General features: G+C 42.2%; 1 long non-coding RNA gene and 2 pseudogenes across 2 annotated transcripts in view; 2 read left to right on the forward strand and 1 right to left on the reverse strand.

The window, feature by feature from the left end:
- Positions 1–25,229, forward strand: part of LOC141583197 (uncharacterized) — a 776,849-nt gene that overhangs the window by 287,200 nt on the left and 464,420 nt on the right. The gene's annotated exons all lie outside the window — the stretch shown is intronic.
- LOC141583206 (tripartite motif-containing protein 43 pseudogene) lies at positions 121–2,779 on the reverse strand (annotated as a pseudogene).
- LOC141583207 (uncharacterized) lies at positions 10,039–11,803 on the forward strand (annotated as a pseudogene).

Here is a 25,229-nt window from a genome sequence, read left to right on the forward strand (position 1 = left end):
TTGGTAGCTTTTCGATGCCTTTAGTGTTATACTGTAGAGTCAAAGTAATAGTGACATTCACTTAATCACCCTCTTTTTGGGTGCAGGCTTTGTGAAGGCAGGTATAGTTGCATATTGAATTCAAAATTTCATCATTGGTACCTCCAAAAGCACCTGGCACTCAGTAAAGGATGGAGTGATCACCACAATGGTTCTCATCTCCCTTCTCATCTCTTTAACTCCTCCACCCTCCAGCCTGCAGGTGATCCCAGCACTGTGTCTTACCCGGTGTTCTTCAGCTGCCCCTTCAATGGGACAGTGTTTGTGAGCCCCGTGCTCCTGAGAGTTAGAGCACAGTGAGCAGAGCAGACTCTTGTCCGTGGCACAGAACATCTTCTTTGTTTCCCTATGGATCCCACATAGTTGTGTCTCAGAGCTCAGGAATTGCCAGACACTGGCTTTCCTGGCAATCGTCACTAAATTCTTCAGAAAAATGTTAGTTTTGAAATCCTTTTGGTGTGATGGTTCCCTGCACGCAGGGCAGTTGGCAGGACTTTGGGCTTCTTCCCAGGAAAGGCAGAGGCAGGGTCTACAGAAGCTGTGCCCACAGCCTATGGTGACAGGGTCTACCAGGTAGTTCAGGCAGATGACACAGGTGAGTTCCTTCTGGAAGGCCTGTGGGAAGTCTGAGTCCATTTTCCTGAGGGAAGAAAACCACAAGAATTTAATCTTCTGCCCTGGAGAGACAAAGATCCAAGCAAAGTTTCAATCAGGTTGTGATCAAATAACATCTTTTTTTTTTTTTCTAGAGAATTGGCTTTCATTTGCAATGACCGAGATAGGACAAATAGAAAACTGAGGCACTAAGAGCCATCAACCTCTGTAGAAAAATGTGATTGTTCTCCAATCAACGCACAACCAGCTTTCCAAACCCAACTCTTTTGCACAGAAGAATGTCAGTTTTTTGAGGTGTTAGTGTCCACCAAGTTACTTGGGCTTCTAGGATTTAATCAAGCTATCAACTCATGGGGTAGTTACACTCTAAATTGCCAGGGACTGGTTTGGAGAGGGGATGCTAACTAAGCTCTTCTACTCTCATCGTTTGATTTAACTGTAACAAGGATCCCTCAGAGTTGTCCAGAGGGCCCCTGCTTGAAAATAAAGCAGAGGTCATTCTTTGTCCAAAATCAGGCAAAGCTAGCCTTTACACTCCAAGGCAAAACAAACCAAGGTAAAGGTACTTCTCCAAGATAGAACAAACAATCATTTTTTAGGCTGCTGTGTTCATTCAATCAACAAAAACTTTGTGGCATGTTTACTATTCCTGGACTGTCTGTTAGTTTGGGGATATATTGATAAAATATAGAAGGGTATACAGAGGATAGAAATGTTTTCTAAGCCCTTTGGAAGCATTGTCATTACTCTTTCACACAGTCAGAAAAATGGTATCATGCAGTAATAAAAGGCACTAGACAGTAAGGTGGTGTTTTAAATGGAAGGGGTGGGGGAAGAAAACATAGGCCAGGCAAGGTAGCTCAAACTTGTAATCCTAGCATTTTGGGAGACCAAGTCAGGCAGATTTTTTGAGCTCAGTTCTAGACTGGGTGACATGATGGCAAAGTGTCTAGATCAGCCTGTCTCTAAAAACACACACACACAGCCGGGCCTGGTGGTTTATGCCTGTAATCCAAGCACTTTGGAGGCCAAGGCAGGTGGATCACTTGAGGTCGGGAGTTCAAGACCAGCCTGACCAACATGGTGAAACCCCATCTTTAAACACACACACACACACACACACACACACACACACACACACACACACACACTATATAGATTATATATGTAAAGCCCAACATGGTGGTCCATGCCTGTAGTCCCATCTACTTTGGGGGATGAGGCTGAAGAATTGCTTGAGGTATTAAGTAGAGCCAGTAGTGAGGATTATTTCCACCACTGCACTCTAGGCTGTGTGTCCCTGTCTAAAACAAAGAAAGAGACAAAGAAAGGAAAAATCTAAAATCCTGGTTTCTACACAGTATAAATACAGAAACCCTCTATTTCTGATATTTCTGCATAGTTGCCCGTGAGACTTTCCTACATGGATAGCCATTTCTGGCTTTCTCCCACAGAGGAACTGAGGTTTCTGAAGAGACTTTTACCGTGTTTTAGAAAAAAATGTTTGCCCAAATCATTCAAAGCACTCTACCTATGTACAGGCATACATTGCAACATAGGCACATTTTCCCTAGTAGAGTAGAATATAACACATTTTTACACATAGATTACAACACTCCTAACCCATTTACAGAGTCTTCAGAGATTAAAGAATTACTAGATATTTGGAAACTACTGCAAAATGATTATAATCTATAAAACAACTAAAAAATACGTTAAGTAAAAAATTAATCATAACATTAATTTGAGGATCATGCAGCAAGACAGATGACAAAAATGTTTAATTTGTAAATAGGTTAAATGGAGCTTGTAAACCTATGGGTTATGTTTAAAATAATTTAAAAAAAGAAATGGAGCTGTTTTTAAAACTCAGAAAATGACATCATTTCATCTAAAAAAAAAATCTAAGTTTGCAGATAAAGTCCCCAAATTTTGTTTGTTTTGGTTTGTAACCTAATAGCAGCTCCTACTCTGGAAAGTGTACACTTACCTCAGAAATAGATCTACGTTCTCACCAAAGCTTGCTGTCCAAAAAGATGAAGTCAGCTCAGGGATCAGGGTCTCACGGCGCAGTGGCGGTAGCTTTTGGAAGTCTCCAAGGCCAGTTGCAAAGCCACTCTGTGGGTGCTGGAGAAGAATGAGCTTGGCTCTTGCGGTGTCCTTTTATACGTCTCTGAAGACCACACCCCTTTCCTCTAATTGGATTTCAGAGGGCGTAGGTGGGTGTTAACACAGTTGATTAAGTTTCTTCAAAACAAAAGGTTTTTTTTTTTTTTTTTCTTAATGACGTTTCGCTGTGTCGCCCAGGCTGGAGTGCCGCGAAGCTATCGCAGTTCACTGAAACCTCCGCCTCTGAAGTTCAAGCAATTCTCCTGCCTCGGCCTCCCAAGTAGCTGGGATTACAGGTGCCCGCTGCCAGGCCTGGCTAACTTTTTTTTTGCATTTTTAGTAGGAGGGGGTTTCACTATGTTGGCTAGATTTATCTGGAATTCCTGACCTCAAGTGATCTGCCTGCCTTGGACTACAAAAGTGCTGGAATTGCAGCCTGAGCCACAGCCCCCAGCAATTCACTTTTATGGTAATGTAAGAATTTAATCTAAGGCTACTCCTGGCCTCCCGACTCCAGAAGGAATATTTCTCCTTCTCCTTGTGCTACAGATGAAGCCTTCCAAGGGCCTCTCAGCAGCCGTGGGACATACGATTCCCTCCTATATTACCTGGCTCTGCTCATCCCAGCTCAAGGGTTATAGGGAGAAAGTCTAGAAAGCTCTAGCCAGGTGCAGTGGCAGGCACCTGTAGTCCCAGCTACTATGGAGGCTGAGGCGGAAGAATCGCTTGTGCCTGGGAGGCGGAGGTCGCAGGGAGCCGAGATCATGCCACTGCAATGATATAGTGAGATTCTGTCTCCAAAACACATAAATCAATAAATAAATATAAAAAAATTGATGATTAGGAATACAATATACTAAGATATTTGTGACAAAATATAAAGTAAGCAGAAAGCATATAAAATTGTAAAAAGAATTTGATTACTTTAACAAATATAGAAAAAATTAAAGGGATTTAATCAATTAGTATAATAATTGTGTTATCCTTAGGGAAATATTGGGAGAACTGTTTCCTTATTGTTTATAATTTTTTCCAACTTTTTTTGTGGGTAAGAAGTCAATAATGAGAATAACACTTTTAGTAGATTTCAAACACGGTGTATTCCATGAAGCTGATTTTCTAACTTGAAAAGAAAAATGATGTTTTCCCTCCTTCACAAAATGCCTCATCATTAGAAACATGGTTTGTTTAGGACACATAGCTTTTTCTTCCTTATTTCTATATTTGTTTCATTTTCTCCAAATAATAGTAAAGATCCAGTCTGTGTCTCTATTTGATGTTTACAATTCCTGAAACAACTGAGCAGTGCATTGCACATAATAATTTCTCACTAAGTAAATTAAGCTAAATGTTGAATTTCCATCCAAACCTTTGAAACCAAAGGAAGAACTGTGTCTTCATCCTTCTTTTCTTGTATCATTTCTTTCCCCTGTAACAAAGGATACAGCGTGTTAACACAAGATACAGAGAAAGAGAATTTGTGTGTGTGTGTGTGTGTGTGTTTATATGTGTACATGCTTTACATATGGTAACCACATCAATTTTTGTATTTGTAGCAATGCCTTGTAATTTTGATTCAGAAGCTCATAGCATTTTATTAAAATTATGTTTCATTTGATTGTCTCATCTGTTTATGGGAGCTGCTAATAGGGATTCTGTGTTTCATTTACCATATACTATTACAAAATGTGAGTTCATGATACTAAATTCATAAATATTGAACATAGCCAAAATTCAAATTATGGGGGTTTTAGTTATTTATATTTTTCCTTTGTCAACAGGGTACAACTGAATTAACAATATGGACCTCCTATTTCATTCTAAAACTAGTACTGATTTAGGCAAGTTACTTAACTCCTGATCTTTTTTTTATCTCAGCTACGAAATGCGGCTTCTGCCCTGCCCAACTTGGAGAATTGCTCTGAAGATTAAAAATCACATATTGTGTAAATATTCAATACAATAATTGGCTCATAGAAAATGATCAGCCAGTTGTAAATGCTAACTGTTAGTAAAACTAAATTACAAAATGAAAGTGCTAAATTAATGAATAACATAATTAATCCTTTCTTAATGGAATGATTGCTTCTCATTGGTTAATTAAGTTGTGACGGAATTGGTATGTTGAATTCAGTGACTCAGAGTTCATCTACTCAGGGCATGTTGACACACTTTCAGTTATGCTGAATCACTCTTATGGCAATAGCAACCCCATCACTCCTTTTGGAATGTGAGTTCTGTGAAACTGTTTAAATCACAGCAGACAGCCAAATATTGTAGAAAGACTGAAATAAATGCTATGTTGCGTGTTCCTAACAGGTTTAGCTTTAAAAATAAGAATATTATTAGTTAACATTTGGTAAATTCTTACAATTTGTCAGGTATCTTACTAAACATTAGTAGGTTATCTTATTTTAATATTGATATTACTTCTGTGAGTAGATTACTAGGACACCTAGGTGAAGAAAGTCTTGTCAGTATTTGCATATCTGGGGTTATCAGTTATTTATTATTCTGGCATAAATAATAATCACTATCATTTTTCCCATTGGCATATGCAGCTGTTTCTGTGCTTTTAAAAGCCTCAGCACAATAGTATTTCATAAGACTTAAAAATATGGTACCTGTGTATGCTATCGTTCTTAATTTGCCTATAATAGGATGTTAAAATACACATTTAATGCTTGAAAAATAGTGACTTGAATTGTACAGGTCTACTTAAGCACATTATTTATTAAAAATAAATACAGTCAGCCCTTTCTATCTGTATATTTTGCATCAGCAAGTAAGGGTGGATAGAAAATACAGTATTATTCACTGTAATCCCAGGTACTTAGGAAATCGAGAAAGGAGGATTGCTTGAGCCCAGGAGTTTGAGGCTGTAGTGAGGTGTGAGCAAGCCTCTGCAATCCAGCCTGGTGAGAGATCTATCTCTTAAGAAAACAGAATACAATACAGTATTGAAAGCAAGGAACCACATATGTGAATGGCCAACATTTTACTTTTAAAGATGGTGAGCTATAACTTGCCAAATTATTTTTTTGTTTTCAAACTTATATTTTTAAATATTAGTATTGCATACAGAAAATGATTTTGCTAAAAAATCACAAAGTAGAAAAGACACAAATCCAGTAAAAAGGCTCTAAAGTGAGTGACTTTATTTCTGTGGAACAAATCTCAACAGTTATTTTTCATTTAGCTTTGTTATGTTACAACTTTCATCACAGAATGATACTCAGGACATGAGCCTGAATCTGAGAAGCTCAGATGTAGCTAATAAAGAACTAACAAAAAATATAAGGTAAGAGAATTATGAATGTGTTTCTAAAAACAACAAAAAAAATAAAGCAGAACTGATACATTCCATTTGGACTCTTAGACATGATTTTTGGAATTATTTTCTGTTTTATATTATTGCCTACTTCACTGTCTTAACAATGTGAAGATCAGGGTGTCAAAGGGCATGAAGCATGTGGTGAGAGTTATATTATGCTAGTTAGCCCAAGGGGACTAGATGTGGCTTCAGATTCCACATACTCAGCTACATTTCCTCACTGAGGCACGGGAAGGTGATCTAGAACATCTTATCTGGCTCTGTGAATGCTGTACTTAAATTATTCTGAAAATCACTCAAAAAGATGAAATATTAAATAATTTTCACTACCATCTGGATTATTATACTGATATATCAATTTGATTTGTTGAGTGGTTTGTTCACCGTCAGCCTGTTAATTCCACAGAAGAGGGACAACTTTTTATATATGCATGTCTTTTCTGCAGGACTTGAGTATGCACAAATTTCGATATTTATCCAAGTCCTGGACCCAATCCCCATAGATGACTGATTAAAATCAGTTTTGTTCTGAAATTTTATTTTGTGTATGGAAATACATTTTCATGAAACTAAAACTATATTCGTTTTATTTTGCTTTCCAATATTTTTGAGAATGATTAATGATCACCTGATGTTTCTGTAATGAGCATTTATTGATCTTTAGGGTTACCAGATAGACTTTTTTATAGGTAGGAAAAGAAAAAATGACTCCCTCTTATAATATCAATTTTCCTCTTTTTTGTCCTGTGGAAAAATATCATAGTTGATTTCTTGCAAGCCATTAGAACATTTCAAAATATATGTAGTAAATGATAAATATAATATATTCTCATGCAACGTAATATAATTTTTGCATATCTTTATTTTCAGTATCTGTTTCTTATTTTAAAAGAATATATGTTTATTTTAGAAAATGTAAAGATCAAGAAAGCCACGGCAGAAATTAAACATCTCCCTAGTTCCATCAGAAAAATCATAAAAGGATTATATTCTTATGTGTATAATTCTGGCCCCTTTCCTATTTTAAATATATTTTTGTTTATGTATACACAAAACCCAGTAAATCCTTCTATATGTAATGTATATAATAAACATATATATGTATTTTTTCTATGTTTGGTATTTAGAGGTGCTTTTCCTCCTACATCTTGACTATCACAATTTTTTCTACCAAACATTGACCATCTCCAGGTTGATCTTATATGTATCGCAGAAGGGGTTAGGTCATTGGACAGCCAGAAATGACTCTGTCTTTCTGTCCAGGGATTATCAAAGAGTTGGGCTCAGGAATAAGAGGATGTTTTAGAAAGTCTGATTGGCTGGGCAATGGCAGCATATTTTTAACTTACCCATTGCCCCGCTTATTTTGTTGTTGTTCTTAAGCTACAGGTTCTCACACTGTCTCCCAAGCTGGAGGTCAGTGGTGGAATCTTAGCTCACTGCAGCCTCAAACACCTGTGCTCAATCAATCTTCCCACCTCAGGCTCCAAAATCACTAGGACTAGTCACGTGCCACAATGCTCAGCTAACATTTGTACTTTTATTTGTCCAGATAGGGTGTCCCTATGTTGCCCAGGATGGTCTCCAACTCCTGGCCTCAAGCAGTCCTCCCACCTCAGCCTCCCAAATTTATGAGATTAAAAGCATGAGCCACTGCTCTGGAGCTTATTTATTTACGTCAGAGTTTGTTCTTCTCTTCCCGGTCTATTGCATGAACTATCTTAGCTCCTACTGTAAAATATTCTTCTGCCGTGGTCATGTGAAACATTACAAAATTGTTTCTGATGATTCTTCATGTTTTATGTCACATATTCTAACATGATAGTGTGACTTTTTAAAAAAGAACAAAAAAATAAAATTTTGGCTAATCACAAACAAGACTTTAATGATCACTGTTGTGCTATAACTTATTATAATGCATTAAAAAATCAGGACTTATTTGTAATGTGCCTTGAGACAGATACTTCAGTCACTTGATTTCTCAGACCTCAGTTTTCTTCTCTGTGAAATACTAATACAAACTGTGTGTAATTTATTTTGAAGAATTTGGAAAATTGTAACTAAATACTCTTATCAAGAATGATTGCTGTGTTTTCTATATTGTTACTGTTGTAGCACTGAACCACTTACCACTTTAAGTTTTTGCTCAAAGTGAAAATATAATTAATTAATATGTATTTCATAGACTATCATTTTTTTTTTTTTTTGAGACAGTCTCTCTCTATAGGTCAGGCTGGAGTTCAGTGGCATAATCAGCTCACTGCAACCTCTGCCTGCCGGGTTCAAGCAATTCTCCCTCCTCCTGAGTAGCTGGGTCTACAGGCATGCGCCACCATGCCTGGCTAACTTTTTGTAATTTTAGTAGTCGGAGTTTCATCATGCTTTCCAGGCTAGTCTCGCACCCCTGACCTTGTGATCAGCCCACCTCTGGCTCCCAAGCGGCTGGGATTACAGGCTTGTACTACCTTCCCTGGCCAGACTAGTCTTTAGAGATGATTGAATGTGGAAGTTCAGTTGACAAGTGACTTGTTCAAATTGTTAAATTAGAAATATTCAATGTTAAAATGGTAGCATGCTCTTGTGTTTCTCTTCTGTAACATTTAGGCAACTAATAAAGACCATACTGTTTTATCAACAGGCATGTCATCCATGCTCCAAGCAGCCACAGCAAGTATTCAAGGGAGTCATTTTCAGGAATTTCTGATGCTCTGCTTGATATTGAAACCAAAGTGGATCTTTGCAAAACTAAGGGAGAAGTGAAGAGAAAGACTGCTGTTGCAGCCTTCACAGTGCAGGCAGCTGCAGAGGCTTTGAAAGAAGCAGCCTGAGAGGGTTCTTTAGAGAATCCATAGAGATTTTTGTGGTATATCATTCAGAAAGACTTATGATGGGTATATTGGTGAAGTTTAAAGGAGTATATTAGAAATAAAGCTAGACATTATATACAGTCATGTGAGTGTTCATATATTTATCTGTGTATATATTGTTCTTTTATTTCCTTGTTATGGACTAAAAATAAAAAAATAATAATTAGGCAAGGTTATTCTGAAATGGAAGAATCAAACTCAGTAAAACATCCAAGGGGAATGGGTAAATATGGTAAAACCCTCATCTGGCATTATCAGGGAATCAAGTCTAATCTGTTCATGTCACTTCACACATAGGAAAGCATCAGTGTGTCCTAGAGCGCACTGGGGAACATGCACAACTGCTCCAAGGCGGAGGCCTCACGCCCTGCCTGGCCCCCCAGGGCTCAGAGGATCACTAGCTCAGCACATGGTTGAGAAACTAATTAAATTACACTTTTAGTAAATGTAATCACTGTATAGCATAGGAAATAATTTTTTATTAAAAGTATTTTATATAAAACACTATCATATAACACACAAGGTAGAGAAAAATAGTAATGAAGTGAACATTTGTGAACCTACTAGCTATATTAAGAAAATAATATTTTCAATATCTTTGGGTCCCCTATGTATTCACGACAGTTGTGCTTTTTCACTTTCTTGAATTGTTATGTTTATTTCCTGTTATTCTTTATGATTTTATCATACATGGCTATATTATTTACATGTTTTATGTTTTTGTTTTATGTAGTTTACTATTTTTTATAAATGCAATCATGCCATGTATATTTTTATGGTACTTGATTTTTTCCCACAGGTTTTTAAGTGTTCAGCTAGATAGATAGCATTTATTCAAATGAAAATAAGATTCATGGACCATCAAGACACAGAAAATACATAATAATGTGAATAAGGAAAGTTAATATAAAGAATGATTAATTATGATAGAATTTGAGCAATGAAATATTGTCTAGTAAAGTGTAAGGAGAAGTCTAAATCATATGTGATGAGCACATATAAGGAATTGCCATTGTTTCCAGGGTGAAGTCTGAGAAGCCAGTGAAGAGTCCCCTCACATCTCGCCCTCACTGAATGTTGAAAGTTGCTGTGGTGCTGCCCATGAAAAACTTTTGGTCAGTCCAAAAAGTATCACTTGCTCAGAGGGAAGAACCTGGTACCTGGTACCCAGAAGTGCCCGGATGTGGCTGGGCGGTGTCCGAAGGCTGCGAGCAGGTGCTCACAGGCAGAAAGCTCATGCAGCGCCTGCCAAGCCCAGATGATGTGGAAATGGCCCTGGAGATGTATAAGCTGTCTCTGGAGACTGAACGACTTGAGAAAGAGAGAGACAAATCGGTGAACACCCATCAGAAATTTTCTGAAAAAGAGGAAGCAAAGGACTTATTTTTTCCTTTAAGTCAATACACAGAATCTTCATTCATCAACTCTACTCTTCGTTAAGCACAATCACTCTAAAAAGTGTCTGGGCTAGAACTTTATTACTGCGAGAGAAAATGTGTAGTTATTGGTAATCCAGCCTTTTGTGGCTCATACGTCTACTTTCCTGGACTTGAAGTACTGGGGGTGGGTGGCACAGAGTAGGCCATGGCGAGGCGTCGCCACAGCCCGGACGGTGCTTCTGCCACTGCTGCTCCGGGGAGATCGTCCCACGCCTGCCGGATTGTATCTGCCCAAGACGCGAGTCTGGTTTCATCGAGGAGCTTCCAGAAGAGACCAGGGGCACAGAGGATGGTTCTGCCCCCTCCGCAGCCCTCACGGACTGGAACCGCTGGAACCGGCTGCCTTTGGAGAACGTGGACCAGGACCTCAGGACCGCAGGGCCGCAGACAGTTCGCTCTCGGCATCGCTGACGGCGGCGTCGAGACCCCCACGCTCCCTCCGGGGGCGCAGGCTGACGACGGCAGGGACCCCGAGCGCCGGGGGGAGCGAGAGCCCGAGTCCCGGCACCCGCCCCCGGGGCCCCGCGCCGCCTCCCCCCGCGGCGGGCCACCGGCCGACAGGAAGGCGCCTCCACGCTGGAGGGGGTCGCTCGGCGCCGACGGACATCGCGCCCGCCGCCGTCCCCGGCCCGGGTCCCTGGGGAGCTCCGCCCTCCGACCCCGCGGCCCGCGGCCCGGACGCCGTCCTCACGCGGCCGCTCAATCCGTCTGAGAACGCGGCCCCCACCGGCGGACGGAGAAGACCCAGGCCCTGCCCGCCGCCCCGGCCCCGAGGGGCACCGGGCTCCGGGCGGGAGCGCCCGTGTGCGAGGACGACCGTGCGCCGGGCCGGCGCGGGCGGCGGCTGCCCTGCACCCCCGGGTCCGCGAGGCCGCGGGGTGCCCTGGCGGGAGCAGGGGGTGCCCGCCCGCGCGCCCGCCCCGACCTGCCCCTTCTCCCGCCCTCGCCGCTGTCCCCGCCAAGCACGGCGGCTGCCCCGGCTGCCGGAAAAGCCTCACGGGACAGAACTCGGCCACGAACGCCCCGGGCCTGGCGGGGCTGAGCGTCTCCGCGTCCTCCTCCGCCTCCAGCTCGCCCGGCAACCAGAACGCCGCAAGGAGCTCCTGAGCCCGCGTCTGCCGGCACCACCCCGGTCCGCACCCACCCCCGCCCGGGGGACCCGAGGCTCCGGGGAAAGTGCGGGGCCTCTGCCCCCCACCCCCGGCCGGCGCCACGTGGCCCTCGCAGACGTGTGCCCCGGCGGCGCCGCTCCTGGCTGGTCGGCACCGCAGGCCCGGCCTGTACCGGGGCGAGACCCGAGCCCGGCCCACGGGCCCCCTGGCTGGGGAAGGCAGGCGCCATACGGCCCCTGCCGGGGCACCCCGGCCTCCCTGGCCTCGCTGTCTGACCGCACCTTCTAAGCGTTCAGTGGCGGAAAGGTTTTCATAATTTTAAATTATTACTGCTTTGAAATAAATGGACGTTTTCGCTCACATGCTGGCCATGCGTGAGCTGTGGCAAGATGGGGCCCAGCTGCTCCGCCAGTGCTGCGAGCACCGCCAGGACAGGCCGTGTGGGCCCCCCCGCCTCCGCCTCGGCTGCCTCCACAACCCAGAGTTTGGGGGCTCGGGACCATGAGGATGACCAGCAAAATTCAAGAACAAAACTGCTACAGCAGACTTTTTTAAAGGAAAAAAATATGTGTATCTTGAAAGTTATTTAAAATACACCGCTTACAAAGGAAAAAAAAAAAAAAAAAAAAAAAAAAAAAACTTGGTTTCAATCCACACTTCAGGACTCCCTGGAAACTTGCCTTCTGGGCCACTTGTAAAGCTGTTTAGGTAGAAATGTCATCTCTGAGGTGCTCCACTGCAAATTTGAAAAAAGGCCAGTATCAGAAGAAGCTCTTGGCTGCTGAGGTCTCCTGGTCACCATGAACTTGAAGAAGTGAGTGCTATAGCAGCAGCCTTAACTACAGAATCTGGGAACTGGTGTACCCCTGCATACCATCTGGGCCAGATACCGGAGATGTCATTTCCAAAGCAGATTGGAAGCACGTTTTTGGAATTCTCTCCAATGTCTTCTACTCAAAAAGACTGACATCCTAACACTTGACTATATATATATATTTAAAAGGTCTAGATCTATTTATGTAAAAAATCAAGAGCGAGTGGATAACCCAAGTTTGGATAACTGGTGCATAATAAATTTATTCATTTTTTGCTGTTGTTCATTGGATTTATTTTTGTATTTTGGTTTTGTGAGCATGTCTGCTCATGCAAATAATCAAGAGATTCTCTTTCCTGACAGCATCTTCCCATAGGTGGAATATCTGGGTTATAAAATTTGTGGATTGTCAATTCTACTGAGCAATGCCACTTACTGTTTTAAAGTGATTTCGTTTATATTTCTACTAACAGGGTAATCATATTACATAAAAATAATAGAAGTATGGTTGATTGTGGCAAGTTAAAGAAATATAAATAACTCACTCTTATTAAAATCCAAGGGGCGCAGTGGCTCACGCCTGTAATCCCAGCACTTTGGGAGGCCGAGGTGGGTAGATCATGAGGTCAAGAGATTGAGACCATCATGGTCAACATGATGAAACCCCGTCTCTACTAAAAATACAAAAAATTAGCTGGGCATGGTGGCGCGTGCCTGTAATCCCAGCTACTCAGGAGGCTGAGGCAGGAGAATTGCCTGAACCCAGGAAGCGGAGGTTGCGGTGAGCCAAGATCGCGCCATTGCACTCCAGCCTGGGTAAGGAGCGAAACTCTGCCTCAAAAAATAAATAAATAAAATAAAATCCAAGGGATTTGAGGGAAGAACAATTTATACATTGAGCATCAAATACTTCAAATAAGTTTTGGAAGACATCCAGAGGAGTGTAACTACTTTCTTGTAGTTTATCAAAATCCCGTAATAAGGTTAAGCAGGTAGGAATATAGGCACATTTGTATTTCAGAAAGCATTCGGGCCTAGATGAAATAGAAGGGCTTCAACCCAGCAAGAGAACAGAACAAGTTGTGTGTGTATGTGTGTGTGTGTGTGTGTGTGTGTGTGTGAAAAACAGTCTGACTCTGTCACCCAGACTGGAGTCAGTGGCACAACCCCAGCTCAGTGCAACCTCTGTCATCTGGGCTCAGGCAATCATCCAATTTAAGACTCCCAAGTAGGTGAGATTACAGGCGTGCACCATCATGCCTGTCTAATTTGTGTGTGTGTGTGTGTGTGTGTGTGTGTGTGTGTGTGTGTGTGTGTGTGTTTTGTGGAGATGGAGTTTCACCAGGTTGCCCAGGCTGGTCTTGAACTTCTCGGCTTGACTAATCTATCTATCCAGGCCTCCCAAAGTGCTGGAATTATAGGCATGAGCCACTCTTCCAGGTCCTAAAATCTTTTCTCATGGCAACTGCTGTCATGTAAACTTTACCCTCAGAAAAGATAAGACTACCCTAATCTGTTGGATTTCAGTTTAGGTGTTACTTCTCTTAGGAAGACTTTCAGGATGACTGTCCCTTCCTTTGTATCACCTACTAGACCATGAGCTCCTTAAGGATTGAGTTTTCATTTTTTAAATTTTTTAAAAAATTTAATTTTCGGGACTCATGTGCAGAACATGTAGGTTTGTTACTATTTTGGCTCCAATCCCTACCAATATGGAGAGTCCATAGTAGACACTCATTTTGTGAGTAACCAGAGAAGTGCACACACGAGCTCCTCTGAGACATTCTGGGCTTTGAACAGACGAGCTACACTGCATTGTAGGAATTGCACAATGCCTTTGTTATGGGGTTTGGCTGAGCATGCCAACAGACTTTTTGTGATGTCATTGATAGAGAGTTGGACAGTGTTATAGATGTGGGACAAGGTGAATATTATTATTCTATAAAATGCACCAAAACCTGCACAATACTTGAAAGCTGTGTAAACTTCCAATCAATTCTGCCAGCATGCAAGAAGCATTTCCCGCAAAATATTGTATGCAGTTCTGTGGCTTAGGAACATACTTTGGCAACATATTTAATATCACTGAGAGAAAAATAGTTTTCAGAGACAGATTGCCTGTGTTCAAACCCTACTTAATTTGAATATAACTATTCAAATTATTAAAGTTTCCTGTTCTTACATTTATTAATCTTTAAATGAGTATGAAATATTATTTATCTCATGGGGTTGCTGTAAGAATTAAGTAAGCTAGTACTTAGAACAGCTTGTAGCATATAATTTGTAATTAATAAATGTCTGATATTTTCATTTGAATGACAGTATATTTTAGTTAGGTAATGAAATACTGCTTTTTCTCTCTTACCTATTCTGCGTGATGACACAGTTGTAGTATAATAGATGGTAACTTTTTCAGCCTCTAGCACTAAAGTTTGCAATTATTGCTCATTCTTTTTTATGCATCTCATAAGTGCTCATTGTTTATTTCTTTCTAATTCAGGGCATTCTACACAACACAGCATTGAATTTTTCCTGAAAAGTGAGACCAGTAGAAAGCCTTTCTTCTCTACACTTAGGTAGATAATATACAACATTTTAAGAAGTGTTTGAAGCAGTTTTCAAAAAACAACATTTATGGAAGACTCTGCATATATGTATCTATGATTACCTTTTCTAACTTTTTTGGATCTATCTTTTGAAGCATAATGCTGATCAAATGACACCTCAGAAAACATACTAATTTGTAATGCCATGGATTGATTAAAAAGACAGCCACTGCATCTTTTACTAGGACATGCTTTTATAAGGTTTATAATTGTTTTAATGTCTGTTAATATGTAAATGGTGACTTTTATTTAGATTTTTACTTTTTCAGTTTCTAGCAAGGTTTGTTAATTTTTAGTTTATAGAAATGACTGAAATCCGCAAACTTTAGATAATCTGTTAATACAAGTATGTGTAAACATTGGTGATTTATTAAATCATGGTAAACAACAACTAAATCTGCTAGTATGGCGACTGTGTTAAAAATATCTTTTATACACTATTAAAGATAATTATGCATGTAATTATTCTGTAAATAGCATCTGGGTGCCTTGGCTAAGGCCTGAAATTCCAGCACTTTGGGAGTTAGAGGCAGATAGATCACCTGAGGTCAGCAATTTGAGACCAGCTTGGCCAACATGGTGAAACCCCCATCTCTACTAAAATTACAAAACTTAGCCAGGAATGGTGGCAGACACCTGTAACCCCAGCCGCTTGGGAGGCTGAGGCAGGAGAATTGCTTGAATCTGGGAGGCAGAAGTTACAGTGAGCTGAGATCATGCCATTGCACTCCAGCCTGGGTGACAGAGGGAGACTCCGTCTCAAAAAAAGGTAACAATAATGATTATTATTCTGTAAATAACTATTATATAATTTTAAAAATATGAATACATACATTGCTTTAGATATTTGTGTACATATATGTAAAGTATCTGTAGTGAAATTATTCAAAAAGGTGTATGAATTGAAAAAAGATTTTATTTTTATATAAAACAATCATTATGAAATGGTCATAAAATAGTAAAAATAAGAAAAAAAGCTTAATACAACTAATTCTACTAAGCATTATATATACAATTATATGAAACACAATTGAGTTCCTCCAACACTTTTTTAAACAAGGGAGTTACACAGTACAGATGTGTTGTAATCCCAGTTAATGTTTTATCTTTGGACATATTCTGTTAAATAATGGCTAGGCACTTAAGCAATTATAATTTTAAAACTCACAGTAAGAACTAAAATTTTAAAAGTTAGCATGTGGCTGGGCACGGTGGCTCATGCCTGTAATCCCAGCACTTTGGGAGGCTGAGGTGGGAGGATCAACTGAGGTCAGGAGTTCCAGACCAACCTGACCAACATGGTTAAATCCTTTCTCTCCTAAAAATACATAAATTAGCTGGTGTAATGATGGGCACCTGTAATCTCAGCTACTTGGTAGGCTGAGGCAGCAGAAGAATTACTTGAACCAGGTAGGGGGAGGTTGCAGTGAGCCAAGATTCAACCATTGCACTCCAACCAGAGCAACAGAATGAGACACTGTCTCAAAAGTAAATAAAAGTTAGCATGTGCAAAATAAAAACATATTTAATGAAATAATTGTTTTACATAAAATATTTCTTTGAACAAGTTGTGTAAAGTCAACTTTCTTGCATCCCAAACTTGTCTGTTGAGCTTTGAGCCCCCAAGTGTGGTTTTCTGTACTATATAAATCTAATCAGCCAATTTACCCCTTCCTGTGCAATCTAATCAGTTTCAGGAAGTGGGTGTGGTCTTGTGTGGGCCCTTACACACTAAAAGGATGCCCATCCACGGACCTCTCCTTCAGTGAGGACCCACTGGATTTCTGGCTTTTGGGCTTTGGAGCACCAGGAGTTACTTCTAATCTGGTTATCGACAGAGCTTCTAAAAAGACACCATTCATAGTAGTCTTGTGAGTATCAAATTTACAGTAAACCCATCATGCTTACTTTTTCTCTTAAAAATACTTTAAATTTACCTGACAGCATGCTTGGGTCTTTTCTAAGCAAACAAGTAGCTGTCCTAGTGATTTTACATCGAATCAAGATAAAGTGTCTTTTATTTGTAACAGCATTTTTGTACCCTTGCTATTTGATTTTTTTTTCTGTATTGTTGGATTTTTTAGGTATGAAAAGATATCTTTCCAGGGTTTCATGCAGTGATAGAACCCATCAAATACCTAAAATGTTCACTGAAATGTGGGAATGTAGTAATGGTTATTATGTTCACCACAGTAAAATTTAAAAATGTTGAATTGCTTTGAAAATTCTTGTTGGAAAAGTCCTATTTGCTGTCTCTTCACAATTTTCAGTTTGCAGACTACACTTGAAAGCTGTTAAAAATAGATCTAACTGGCCTAGTGTGCTGGCTCATGCTTGTAGTCCTAGCACTTTGGGAGGCCGAGGCTGGGAGATCTCTTGAGGTCAGGAGTTAGAAACTAGCCTGACCAAAATGGTGGAAAACCGTCTCTGCTGAAAACATGAAAAAATTATCCTGGCATGGTGGTGGGTGCCTGTAATACCAGCTGATTGGGAGGCTTAGGCAGGAGAATTGCTTAAATCTGAAAGCTGGAGGTTGCAGTAAGGTTGCAACAAAAAACGAGGGAAGGAAGGAAGGAAGGAAGAAGAATTGGGGGCTACACTTCCATTAACTGCATTTCTGAATTTTCTAGTCGAGCACAGAAAACCTAAAGCATGTCTTCACTTTTTTGTTATTTTAGAAGATAATTTATTAGTTCTTTATGAATTCTTGCTATTATAGTTTAAATACTATTTCAGAATGTGAAAGTGTTCTCTCTGATCATCTGAATTGACTATGGAAAAGTTTCTAAATTAAGACATTATTTACATTCAATTTATTGAAAGGAAGAGTTTTGATGTTAAAGCTAAAAGGACTAATTCAATGAATGATAATTTTGGGAGTTGACAGTTGAAGTCCACTTTGATTGATTAATCAATCTTAGATAAAACCTATTCATAGTTGTCTAAGAAAACTTCACAGGTGAGTTTGGAGGCAGGGAGTATAGAATAATAGCGTAGATACTAAGTGTCTTTCGTATATTATCATCATGGAATCTTTGAGAGAGATAGAATGACAGAGACAGGAAGAGATTCAGAATGTGCTTCTTCATTAATCAGCTTATATAAGTGACTCAGAACGCATCCCCACATTGACCCTCTTCCCAGGATTTAAGCTTGTCTAAGTAATTGGGAATGATTGAGAGCACTGCTTGTTTAACAATAATACCATGAGGACTCTCGTCTCATTTTCCCATTTGAATCACAATTGAATCTTCATATCCATGGGTTTCATACCCATGGATTCAACTAATCTCAGATAAAAAATATTTGCAGGAAGAAAAAGCAGCTGTACATGCATTTTTTTGAGACAGTCTTGCTCTGTCACCCATGCTGGAGTGCGGTGGCCAGATCTTGGCTCACTGCAACCTCTGCTTCCTGGGTTCAAGCGATTCTCCTGCCTCAGCCTCCAGAGTAGCTGGGACTACAGACATGTGTCAACATGCCCAGTTAATTTTGTTGTATTTTTAGTGGAGACTAGGTTTCACCGTGTTAGCTAGGATGGTCTCAGTCTACTGACCTCATGGTCTGCCAACCTCAGCCTCCCAAAGTTCTGGGATTAGAAGCTTGAGCAACTGCACCCAGCCAAACATGTACATATTTTTAACAATCTTCTTGCTATTCCTAAACAATCTTCTAAAAAAGGGTAGCTGAACAAATTAACAAGTAAGAGCCAACTATAGGCTTCCTACAAGAAACGCACTTCACCTATAAAGACACATCGAGATTGAAAATAAAGGGATTGGAAAAGCTATTCCATGCAAATGGAAACCAAGAAAGAGCAGGAGGAGCTACACTTATATGAGACAAAGTAGATTTCAAGACAAAAACTGTAAAAAGAGGCAATAAAGTTTATTATATAATCATCAATTCTTTAAGAGAATATAACTATTATAAATATATATGTACCCAGCATTGGAGCACTCAGATATATAAAGCAAACATTATTAGAGAGACAAACCCCAATAAAATAATAGCTGGAACTTTAGCACCCACTTTCAGCACTGAACAGATTATCTAAATAAAAAATCAGCAAAGAAGCATCAGACTTAGTCTATACGATAGTCTAAATGAACCTAATACATATTTACAGAATATTTTGCCCAACAGCTTCAGAATACACATCTTTCTCCCCAGCACATACAACAGTCTCAAAGATTGACCGTATGGTAGGACACAAAACATTTTTTTAAAACATGAAATTACATTAAATATGTTTTTCTATGGGATATGACAAAAGCAGTATGAAGGGGGAAGTTTATTTGTAATAAACACCTACATAAAAAAGTAGAAAAACTTCCAATAAACAACCTAATGTTGCATCTTAGAGAAATAGCAAAGCAAAAGCAAAACAAACCCAAAATTTGTAGAAGAAAAGCAACAAAGACCAGAGCAGAGGCCACACGTGGTGGCTGATGCTGGTAATCTCAGCACTTTGGGAGGCCGAGGCAGGCAGGTCACCTGAGGTCAGAAGTTTGAGACCAGCCTGCCCAATATGGCAAAACCCAGTATCTACTATAAAAACAAAAACTAGCTGGGCATGGCGGCTGGAGCCTGTAATCCCAGCAACTTGGGAGGCTGAGGGAGGAGAATTGCTTGAACCCAGGAGGCAGAGGTTACATTGGGCTGAGATTGTGCCATTGCACTCCAAGTTGGGTGACAGAGCAAGACTTCATCTGAAAAAAAAAAAAAATTAAAACAGAAAAAAATGAAATTGAGACCAAAAAAATACAAAAGACCAATAAAATTTCCATAGTACCTAGTGCAATCTACAAGGCCAATGCAATCCTTATCAAACTACCAATGGTGTTCTTTACAGAAACAGAAAAAATAATTCTAAAATGTATATGAAGCAACGAAAGACCCAGAATAGCCAAAGAAATCATGAGCAAAAAGAACAAAGTTGGAGGCATCACACTGACTGACTTCAAGTTATACAACAAAGCCATAATAACCAAAACAGCATGGTACTGGCATAAAAACAAACACATAGCTGATGGAGTAGAATAGAAAACCAAAAACTAAATCTGCATAATTACAGTGAACTCATTATTGACAAAGGTGCAAGAACATACATTGGAGAAAGGATCATGTCTTACATAAATGGTCCTGGGAAAATGGAGTATCCATAGGCAAAAAATGAAACTATTATAGATAGTTTCTCACCAAATAAAAAACCACAGAAAAATGGATTAAAGACTAAAATCTAATACCTGACACTATAAAATTACCAGAAGAAAACGCTGGGGAAATGCTCTACGACATTGGTCTGCATAAAGATTCTTTGTGTAAGATCTCAAAAGCATAGGTAATCAAATTAAAGCAGGCAAATAGCATTACATAAAGTGAAAAGGCTTCTGCGCAGCAAAAGAAACAACCAAGTGAAGAAACAACCCATAGAATGGGAAAAAATACTTGCAAACTGCACATCTGACAAGTACTAATAACCAGAATATATAAGGTGCTCAAACAATCCAGTAGTAAGAAAACCACAATCCAATTTAAAATGGGCAAAAGATCTAAAGAGACATGTTCCAAAAGATGACATACAAGTGGCGAACGGGTATGTGAAAATATCCTCAGTGTCACTAATTATGTATATTTTTAAAAAGGCAAAACTACAATGAGATAGCATCTCACTCTAGTTAAAATGGATTTTACCCAAACGCTAGGGAATAGTGAATGCTATCGAGGGTGTGCAGAGAAGGAAAGCCTTGTACACTGTTGGTGGGAATATAATTAGTGCAACCACTATGGAGAACAGTTTGGAGCTTCCTCAACAATGTAAAAACAGTGGGATCCAGCAATCCCACGGCTGGGTATATACCCCAAGTAAAGGAAATCGGTACATTGAAGACATCTGTACTCCCATGTTCACTGCAGCACTATTCACAGTAACCCAGATTAAGGATTGACCTGTGTCCATCATTGGTTGGATGGATAAAGAAAGTCTGGTACATACATGTCCGACCAGCAGGAGCTGGTCAGTAGAACCGAGGATGCCAGGAGGAAAGCTGGCATGGCCTGCAGCACATCCAGCAAGGAAATGCAGAGCCATGTGCCCCCGAAGGCCAAAACCCGGGACCGATACTGTTCTCTCGTGGTGAGGCTCATCATGTATTTTCCAGACATTCCTGACAAGAAACCTCAAGTTTCCGTCAGTGATCCTAGGAACGCTCTCCAGAGCCTGCAACGCTGGCCGGCTGCAGGAGCCACGGGAATTGGCCTCCCCGGACGGGACAGCCGGTGGGCGGCCTTGGCGCTGTTGGGCAGCCGATGCTCCTCTCGGGCAGCTGCCCGGGGAACCTCGGGGAGGCCCCTTGGCATGACTGTGGTGCCTAAGGCAGGTCTTCAGACCCGGCTGCCACTCCATGGGTGGCACAGCAGCAGCAACGTTGCGTCCAGCAGGCGGCGCTACAGCCGCAGCGGTTCCAGGCTCAGCAGAGTGATGCGCAGCAGCAGCAGTTCCAGGCAGCGGTGCAGGTGCTGCGCCAGCAGCAGCGTCCAATTACAGTGAATCGTCAAAACCAGCAACAGACACAGCAGCAGTCTCATGCTGCTGCAGGAGCACAGGGCACAGCTGCGGCTACAGCAGCAACAGGAGCAGCAGCAGCAGCAGCAGCAGCAGGCTTTGCGGGCCCAGTGTCAATACAGAGCCACCAATGCAGTAGCTGCAGCCTGCCGCCTCCCAGGTCCCGCCCCAGCAGCCGCAGCAGATACGTCACCCACAGCACCACTGACCGCTGCCAGAGTCCCGGCAGCCTCCAGTTGCTCGGAGCGCACCACCGCAGCTCCCGCCACAGTCACAGTCACAGACGGAGCCTTTGGTGTGGCAGGTGCAAGCCTTCCCCCAACAGATGCTGTATGCCCAACATGCCTTCTGGACGCTCTGACAGACCGCTCTCAGCGGTGTCCCCTGGAGACCCTGTGCCTGAGAGCGCCCTGGAGAAACGCAAGCATGAGCTGGAGGTACCCACGCCCCCACTGCCCCCGGTGCCGCGGACCACACAGCAGCACCTGCCTGGCCGCTCCTGGACGCCGCCCTGGCCTGCATCTGCCCTCCGTCCTGAACGGTTCCCTGCCCCACACCTTGGAGCTGCTCAGCACCAATACCCTTCCAAAGGAGGCAAATCAGATACGCATCTATTTCAGCGAGCAGACGAGTGACTTTAAATAGAATGGGAGGCAGGTTTGCCCTAAGCAATCCCCAGCTAAAGTTTAACTGAGTGATTTGGGGGGCTCAAGAAATTTTCCTTTCACAGGCACAAAGGGAACTCCGGGTCTCCTGAGAGCATCTTGTGTGTGAGCTCGCCGCACCTCCACTCTTTCTACAGGAGAACACTCAGGACGCGAGAGAAACTCTTCATACACAGTTCTCGATTCTCTGATCGCAGTTTTGGGTTCAGGCTCCCTGCTTTCCGCATCTGGACGCCGCAGGCGGAAGCCAGGTTCCGGATCCGCTGCCCGGCTGCCTCTGGAGGGAGCGTGGGCCTAGAGGCTGCTGGCTCCACGCTCCCAACTGAATCTTAGCCAGGAGGAGCTTCTGTCCAGCACTGAGGGCACCCGGAGGCATCGGAGATCCTGTCCCCCGTACCCCCGCCGGCTCTCAGTCGATGGCAGCACCCACGACTCCCTGCGCTCTGCGCCACTGTGGACTGTGCAGCCCTTGCAGGAGCGCGGCACCTCCCTGTGCTGCCCACACTCGGGACCTCGAGCAGTTCTCTGGCGACGGGAGTTTCCCTATGGTTTTTTATTTATTTATTTATTTATTTATTTATTTATTTATTTATTTGAGACAAAGTTTGGCTTTGTTGTCCAGGTTGGGGGTGCAGTGGCCCGATCTTGGCTCACTGCAACCGCCTCCCAAACTCAAGCGAGTTCAAGCAATTGTCATGCCTCAGCCTCCTGGGTAGCTGGGATTGCAGACCCGACCACCAGCCCAACTGATTTTTTGTATTTTAGTAGGGACGGGGTTTCACCATCTTGCCCAGGCTGAGCTCAGGCAATCCGCCCGTCTCAGCCTCCCAAAGTGCCTATACTAGATCAGTGTATATTCTACCATATTAGCATAGTTTTAGTGTAGAAATCATCCAGCAATGCTAGTTTTCCTTACTTGATGCCCACCTGTTAAATATTAGTCCACGTAATCTTCATGAAAGGATTTTGAGGAACAATGTTTTAAAGTACATTCTGTCTGGTCAGTCGTAACTCGATTCAAAACCCCATTCTGCCTTCTCCTCGCTGTGTGACCCTGGGCATACTGATGAACTCCTAATCAGGCCACAGTTTCCACACATGTAAAATTGTCATAGCTACCTTCCTAGATTTTTTTTAAAGGAAAACAAAAGTAATATTATAGATAAATAAATGTAAACTATTTAGGAGAAACCTTAGTTCAAATTACGAAGCATTTAATGTGTTACACTTTCCTCAAAGCTTCATGTTGTTCATATTACCCTGCCCTGTGAAAGTTACCTGATGAAGTCTGAACCCCCTGTTCTAAATTGTTCTCTTCTTCCTTCACCCTAAAAAAATAAGATTTTTAACCCTCTGTTAAATCTGTAACAATTTTATGATTAATTCCTATTAAAATGGCCACAGCTATTAAAGTTTAAAACAGGCTAAGGATCCCTTACCTTGGGACCAGAAGTGCTATGGATTTTTTTTTATTTTTTAGAGTTTGAAATATTTGAATATATATATATATATATATATATATATATATATATAAAATGAGTTAGGTTGGGGATGTGATCCAAGTCTAAACAGAAAGGTCATTTACGTTTTGTGTACACCTTATACAAATACCCTGAAACTACCTGGACATAATATTTTAAATAATTTTTGCATAAAGCACAAATCTGACTGCATTTTGACTGTGACCCATCACCTAAGGTCAGAGGTGGAATTTTCCACTTATGGTATTATGCCAGCACTTCAAACGTTTCAGATTTTGGTCATTTCAGATTTCAGTATTTTGGATTAGGATGCTCAGTTTGGATTAGGATTTTTCTGTATCTAAGGGTAGACTCTAATGACTTTGAAAAGGTAAGAGAATCATTTCCCCTTTGCCAGGGAAGAATATATTTTTTTCTCTCTGGAGTGTGAAATCACACTCAGTAAACGTTTACCCTTCCACATACAACACTAATGTGGCTACATTATTACTGAGCTCTTACATGCCTAGATTCAGCTATTGAATATGTATATTAAGTCTGCAGAAGGCCCAAATATGCACATTTAGATGGACTAGGGAGGCGGGGGGCAAGCTGCAGCTGAGGCTGCACCCTGCACTCACAGTGGGCCAGCTTGAGTACGGCTGGGCAGAGGCAGCAGGCTGGGGGTTGACGTGGTTCTCAGGCCTCCAGACCTACGTCTGGGGCTGAGGGACAAGGGCAGTGCCACAGGGGCACAGAGCTGGTGTCCCAGGGGCTGGGGATTTCTGCCGATGCTGGGGTGGAGGCTTGGGTCCCACTGTCTGTAGGATGCAGGAAGGGCCGAGTGTGGATGGGGTCCACACTTGCGATGCTTCCTGAATGTCTGCATTTAGCACTAAGCCCTTGCCTGCAGCCCTGGACTCGGGGCTTGGGGTTCAGAAGAAGCTTCCAGAGTGGCACTGGGCCTGAGGGGCCAGGAGCCCATCCCTGGTGCTCAGCAGTCCCTGGATCCTTCCAGGAGTTGACACTTGGTCAGGGAGGCCTGGGGTTCAAGGTGGTCAGGGTTCTCACGGGCAAGCTGCAGATGCTGCCGGCTGGGCTGAGGAGCTCCATCACATACCCCAACACGGAGACACCAGCTTCACATAAGATCACAGTCTGAGCAGATGTGCATTTGGGAAACACGTCAGCGAGGACAAGGACCAACTGGAGGAGCAGCTGCCCTGGACAGTCCAGCCTGGCTCAGACCAGAACCCGGCAGATTGCCAGGAACACATTCCTTCTCTATGCAGTGGGGGCTCAGTCAGCTTCCCTGGGTCGTCCCTGACCTGGGCTCTCCTGTGCCTGGGACCAGTAAGGGAGGGAGCCCTGGGCCCTAGTTGGGGGCCTGGTGTGGGCAGGGGAGGGTTTCAGAGCCGGAAGAATATGTGTGGGCTGAAGGTGGCAATGCTGGGATGACAGTGGGCCCAGCAGGGAGCCTGGGGTCGGGGGACGTGGGTGCCAAGGCCCAGAAGCTGGGAGGAGGCAGGAGGGACCGCACTGTGCCTAGAACCTGGGAAGGGACTGAAGGGTCCCCAAGGCAGGTCCCCAGTTTAGAGTCT

The sequence above is a fragment of the Saimiri boliviensis genome (assembly GCF_048565385.1).
Source record: "Saimiri boliviensis isolate mSaiBol1 chromosome 19 unlocalized genomic scaffold, mSaiBol1.pri SUPER_19_unloc_1, whole genome shotgun sequence".
Taxonomy (NCBI): domain Eukaryota; kingdom Metazoa; phylum Chordata; class Mammalia; order Primates; family Cebidae; genus Saimiri; species Saimiri boliviensis.